The sequence below is a fragment of the Pecten maximus genome, chromosome 13 (genome assembly GCF_902652985.1).
Source record: "Pecten maximus chromosome 13, xPecMax1.1, whole genome shotgun sequence".
Taxonomy (NCBI): Eukaryota; Metazoa; Mollusca; class Bivalvia; order Pectinida; family Pectinidae; genus Pecten; species Pecten maximus.
In genome coordinates, this window is record NC_047027.1 from 3,046,150 (window position 1) to 3,053,050 (window position 6,901).

Consider the following 6,901-nt stretch of genomic DNA (forward strand, 5'->3'; position numbering starts at 1 on the left):
GCAGGAAAGGAGCAGACTAAAAGAATCATAGAATGCATGGAAGGAATTTTAGAAACTATGGGGGAAGTGAACCATATAAGTCAACAAATTAAAGACATTATGAAAAAAAAAGACACAAGGTAAGAGAACTGAACTTTTTTTGTAAATCTTGTAGCCTCTAACATACCAACTTTCATAAACATCTGAATTGGAATGTTGATTACAAAATCAAAACATTTCACATTAAAAATGGAAGGCTATACAAGTCATAATATATATATATATCAATTTAATTTTTTTATATGCATTTGAAGAGAAAAAGTCCAGAAGACGTTTAAGGACCACGCAGTACACTTCAGGTAAGGTTATTCAACTATTTCTAAAGGTTTAGCTTGAAGTAATTTAATGCATAAACATTCTATGACATATTTATAATGAGGTAGGGTAAAGTGTTCAATTTAAACCCTCTAAAACTATGTTTAATTTTAGACAATGACAGTGTGAAAAAATTGAATTAGTATAAACTATCTAAAACAATCAAAAAGATGATTTGAAAATTCTACTTTCTTTTACAATAGATTCTGATAGTGAGACAGCTTTAGTACCCCTAAGGAAGCCACATCCATAAACAATAATTAAGTTGAGGAAATCTGGATATATAAAACATTTTAGGGTAGAAACTCGCACCTTAGGTTGTTGGTTTTTTTTGTTTTTTTTTTACCTCAAACATATTCCAATATTACAATTCCTTTAATACCTTAAGAAATGTTAATTACTAAATTACAAGAACACATTAATACAATATTTAAATAGAAGAGCCATTATGATATTAACATTAATATCTTTTCATATGAGGTAGGATAATGTGTTAAATTTAAACCCTCTAAAACTATCTGTTTAATTTTAAGACACTGACAGTGAACAAAAATTGAATAAGTATAAATTATCTAAAACAATCAGAAAGATGATTTGAAAATACTATTGCCTTTTACAATAGATTCTGATACGATGCCACCTCTGGAGCCTATAGGAGGACTATAACAAAGAGTCAACAACACCATAAAACAACTGGTACGATTTAGTTTTTCACCCTTTTTACTAAAATATATCATTTTAACTATTAAAAAAAATAACATGATGGTTTTGGTAACTATTTTTAAATATTTTTTTTCTTTCAGGATAACAACAAGGCCTCACCTCAATTCTATGAACTGAAATGAAATTTTAATTTTAACTGAATTTTGGTTTTCTGTGACTAGTTGTCCTATAAGTGCTAAAGTCAAACAGAGTCGGAACTGGTACTCTTCTCCAGAGTTCCTCTTCCGGCTCATCTAATGCTTGCGGGTCTAATTGTTGTATGGTCTCTGTATGGCTATCGTTAGCTGCCTGTTCTGCCAAATCGTCAGTTTGTTGCAGATCGGGTGTTGGTTCCAGTGATCCCATTTCCAGATCATGTACAGTCTCTGAAAGTTTGAAAGGAAATATTATAAACAAAGCATTCACATTCCTTTTTTTCCAATTTAAATTTTGAGAAAGGATATAAAAATTTTAATCTTAATGTCTCGGCCTTAGATTATACCGACACCTCCTAGGTCTGAAATTAGGTCTTACATTATAACCCCTAGCCGGTCTTTCCTCAGGTTCCCTATTTGCAGGTCCTCTATTCTGTCTATCTATCACTGGCCGATGCCTGGTTACCCGTTAGAACTTACAACATAGAATCAAGGGCTAGATTGATGCATCAACTATCTTCGATGCTTATGTGGACATCCACATTGAGGAAGTCGACGAGGAAGCTGTTGTGGGAGGGTTTGACAGGGAGGCTGCTGTGGGGGGTGGGGGATCCTTGAGGAGGCTGCTGTAGAGAGAATCCTCGAGGAGGCTGTTGTGGAGGAGGATGTCAAGGAGGCTGGAGGACTTTTCGAGAAGGTTGTTGAGGCTAATATGTCAGTGGTGGTTGTTGAGATCGGTTGCGACAAAAAAAATATTTTATCTTTAAACAAGACAACTGTTATTAGTTGAAATCTAGTATTTTATAGAAAAACTGTATGAAATATGTCTAAGATAAATGATAAGAGTGTCCAGCAAAATTGAGGAAAACATTTTCAAATACATATATACAACCATCTAAACAGATGAAATTTCTTTTTAAGATAATATATTCTAATTTGAAATGATGAAAATATCTTTATTCATTAATTATAATGCTACCATTAGTATTAAAAAGTAATCAACTTTCACTAAAGGGGATCTACAGCTGATCTATATTCTCGATAACATATCGAATTGGACATAGGTCAAACTGACCCTATGGCATGTGTAGCCATCTATATCAGATAAATGTTTACGTTGACTAAACACATTGTTACCGCTAGCTATCGTGAACTATGAACTCACCGCCTCACTGACAAATGGCGGGAACACTTTTGAGTGAAATTGTTACGGTAAGCAAACCTATCAAATAACAAAATACGATGAACTAATACTTACGATGAACTAAGACTTACATCTATCTGCTCTTTATTTCTGTCAATCAGAGCTATAGATCCTACACGGATTAAACGACAGTCGACTGGTCCGACTAGTTGGATAATGTGTAGTAAGTCCTGTGTCTGTAGCTCTCTTTCCACTTCATTAGGATTAACTTATGATGTGACCATGCCCTTTTAAGCTCAAATTCTGAATCCGTTTGGATCTCATTCTTCAGTCAACATATATTCCGCTAATATCGCAGCTTCTGACTAGATCTGAACCCTCAACGCTGACAAAAACCATGCAGATAACGAAAAGTGACAACCTCCTAGGTTTACCTTTTTCTGCACTGTTGGTTTATGGGTTCTTATGTAAAGGTTACATCAAAGGGAAGCAACTAACAGAATTTGAAACATGTAATTTTACATCAGAGGTTATACTATTGATATTGATCGCTGGAATTATTGTTATTAACATAAATCTTCGGATGTATTGCTATTAAAAATGCTTTTATTACTCTAGGATAATGTATAACTATTAACAATGCTTTTATTACTCTAGGATAATGTATAACTATTAAAAATGCTTTTATTACTCTAGGATAATGTATAACTATTAAAAATGCTTTTATTAATCTGGGATAATGTATAACTATTAACAATGCTTTTATTAATCTGGGATAATGTATAACTATTAACAATGCTTTTATTAATCTAGGATAATGTATAATTATTAACAATGCTTTTATTAATCTAGGATAATGTATAATTATTAACAATGCTTTTATTAATCTAGGATAATGTATAATTATTAAAACAACTAGAAAATAACAGTCAAGGTAAAAAAAAAATCTAAAACGGTGTAATATCGAGTCTATATCAAATTGGACAAATCAGTCAACCGTTAAGTTTATCATGATCAACATTCCACATGTATATTTAAGATTTTAAATTCCTCACTGGGTCAACGGTTCATCCAATGAAAAGACGACAGATCATATCCTAACGGTTTCTTAAAGTGTACCCTGAACGAAAAATTATATTTAAATATGTTATTGGTATTGATTAATAAACAAGAATGCAGAAAACCATATCAAAATCGGCCGACCCATTACCGAGTAATTGCGATTTTTCTCGAAAACACACCTGAAGCCCAAAGCCGAATACCTCGTTTTGGCTGCCCTGCAGGTAGGGCGTAAGAATTGTACCTGCTGCCCCCATTGCATGATCGTAAGTGGCGACTAAATTTGGGATCTTATCTTTTCTCTTCTTTCTTAAAAGCTTTGTTCTTCCTAATGTCTCCCTTGACAATGTCTCACTTTTGGCATTTAGTTGAGCGTTCGTCGCTGTGAGGAAGGCTTTGGGTTCTGTCCCCTAGCCGAGACATACCAAAGTCTTTAAAAATGGTAGTTGCTACTCCTGCTTAGCGCTCAGCATACAAGGAGTGGGACGACTGGTTCGCCCGTTGTCAGTATAATGTGACCGGGTGGGATGTGCTGCTGGGTGTCATCGGCAGTATGCTTCAGTGAGGTAGCACTATAAATCGGCAAAAGTTCCGGCCTATCACAAGGAGACTTAACACCAACATACCGCAGCCTCCCAAAACACACATACGCACTCACCACACGCATTCATGTCGCACGCACGGGAGACCGTCCTTAAATGACCTTAGCTGTTAATAGGACGTTAAACAAAATAAACCAAACCAAACCAAACAATGTCTCCCTTGACATACCAGAGTCTTTAAAAATGGTAGTTGCTACTCCTGCTTAGCGCTCAGCATATTTGGAGTGGGACGACTGGTTGTCAGTATATGATATATGTTGTTTCATCTTCTGTATATGTTTATTAGTCCAATACATGTATATACACTATGTACAAAATATGGCATCCTAAAGTAATGGTCAGCCTTTCGGCAAGCGGCCGGCTCGAGAGCCAAACCCAAGACTCCCTTTCAGCTTTATGTACAGGAATTAAATACCGATTGCCAATTTCCTATACCAGACAGTTACCTAATACCTATACATGGAATCTGTAGGCCACTAATCTCTTACATAACATGTCTGGTAAATTGTATGGCAGGTGACCAGCCTTTATACATGATAGGTATATACTTAAGCTTAGTAGCTGACACAGTCTGTCTCATAACTGGGCTAACATACTTAACTAAATTATATTTTTGAAATTATAAATAAAACTATTTTTCGGTACAAGTATAATGTGACTGGGTGGGGTGTGCTGCTGGGTGTCTTAGGCAGTATGATTCAGTGAGATAGCACTTTAAATCGGCAAAAGTTCCGGCCTATCACAAGGAGACTTAACACGAACCTACCGCAGACTCCCAAAACACACATACGCACTCACCATACTCATACATGTCGCACGCACGGGAGGCCGTCCTTAAATGACCTTAGATGTTAATAGGACGTTAAACAAAATAAACCAAACCAAACCTCGTTTTGGTGACCTCTGACCTGTGACGTCACAGATTGAACACGATCGGAGCCGCCATATAGGAAATATATCGAAACAAACGTGAACACGTGCCTGTAATTAATGCGAATAAGACAACAACAACAAAAAGTGCTGAATAAACTCTCTGAGTTATATTTGTGAATTAGTTAATAACAAGTGCTACCGAAACCAGGGACATATAATTTTCTTTTAAACGGGCCATATATATAACATCAGAGACTTGCAGTTTTGTGAAAACTCCAGACGCCGTTGGGGACAATGATCGTTCGCGATGAGCATAGAACTGGTGTAAATACCAAGTTCACTCCTAAAAGGGTTCTTGATGACAGACTATATGTCTTGTTCTTGTCCTGTAGTACCTCATTCAAGAGCAAGTTGTATCTTCTCGGCTTCAAGTTCCTTAATTCGTTCTACCAGCCTCTCGGCCTCTAACTGATTTATGGTTTTTGGAATGAAGAATATTTGGGTCCCCTTCAAAACATATAGAGAAACCTTGACAAAATCCCAATATCAAAATAGGGGTCTTAACCCTCAAATTCCTTCTTAGGAATGTCATATTTAACTGGCTAGGGAAGTATTGATTGATGAAGATTTTGCCCTGAGGATTGTTTACTTTTGTAACATTTTGTTTTGATGTGGTTTTCGAAACAGACCTGGCAAAGATGTTTAAATTTGCATCGGGATGATGTCCATGGCATCCCTCTGTTGTAAGCAAAGCAAAGCAAACTTTTGAACGAAAGTGGTCGCTGTCCATTTTGTTGACGTTTGCCTGATTGTTGTAGATGGCCACGAAAAGACTTTTGGTTGGCTGTCTTTGTAAAGAGTTTATCCATCGTACTGACGCCATGCCACATCACCATGGTTTGCTGCCATCTCTCGGAAAGTTGTTGCATATTTCAAAAGATTTGCTGCCTCTTCCGGTGATTTAACAATATATATGGCGATAAATGTATTGAAACATGTAGTCCATTGTTCAGTTGACAATGGTTCTTTTTGGGTTTTGCCTGGATTGATATTGAATGAGCCTGCTGTGATATTTTCAGCAACTGGCTTCTCGGTATAATTTGGGAGTAATATTTTCAGGTCAATATATTCTTCCCCCAGATCTTGTTTCTTGTCCTATCCGAGATACATGCTCCTAACGGGATGCCTGCTGATAGATCAATTGACCTAATAGCAGAAGAATCTGGAATGTTTGACACACGCTCACTCTTACTCCAAAATAAATTTCCTAATAAAGTCATAATGGGTGATGAGTAACAAATGCTTGTAACTGGCGTCGTATTCCTATGATCAGAGATTGGCTGAGGATTATAAACTGATGATCCAGCACAACTAGCATTTGGTTGTGCATATTTGTGTCTGTCACAGTTGGTATCACATGCTCGTGCTCCTCCCAAACATTATTTATAAATAACTGACGGAAACACAAACTCACGATCTCCGGCACCAAATCGCCTAGGCAGAAATATCTCCAGCCGTTACCACCGTGTCAAATCCAAAGGACAGCTTTAGATAGCCATCCATTTAATTATATATATATATTTATGTTCAGCTGCTAGTTCATTAGTCAATAAGAACGTAACACATCTGCCCTGCAGGTAGGGCGTAAGAATTGTACCTGCTGCCCCCATTGCATGATCGTAACAGGCGACTGAATTTGGGATCTTATATTTTCTTTTCTTTCTTACAAACTTTCTTCTTCCTAATGTCTCCCTTGACAATGCCTCACTTTTGGCCTTTAGTTGAACGTTCGCCCCTGTGAGGAAGGCTTTGGGTTCTGTCCCCTGGCCGAGACATACCAGAGTCTTTAAAAATGGTAGTTGCTACTCCTGCTAAGCGCTCAGCATAAAAGGAGTGGGACGACTGGTTCGCCCGTTGTCAGTATAATGTGACCGGGTGGGGTGTGCTGCTGGGTGTCTTCGGCAGTATGCTCCAGTGAGGTAGCACTATAAATCGGCAAAAGTTCCGGCCTA

General features: G+C 37.1%; 1 long non-coding RNA gene across 1 annotated transcript; it reads left to right on the forward strand.

The window, feature by feature from the left end:
• Positions 1–302: 302 nt before the first annotated feature.
• On the forward strand, positions 303–1,176 carry LOC117340334. Its single transcript, XR_004535439.1, has 3 exons — positions 303–338; positions 977–1,050; positions 1,158–1,176. It is a non-coding gene; the product is annotated as an uncharacterized LOC117340334 (long non-coding RNA).
• The last annotated feature ends 5,725 nt before the right edge of the window (positions 1,177–6,901 follow it).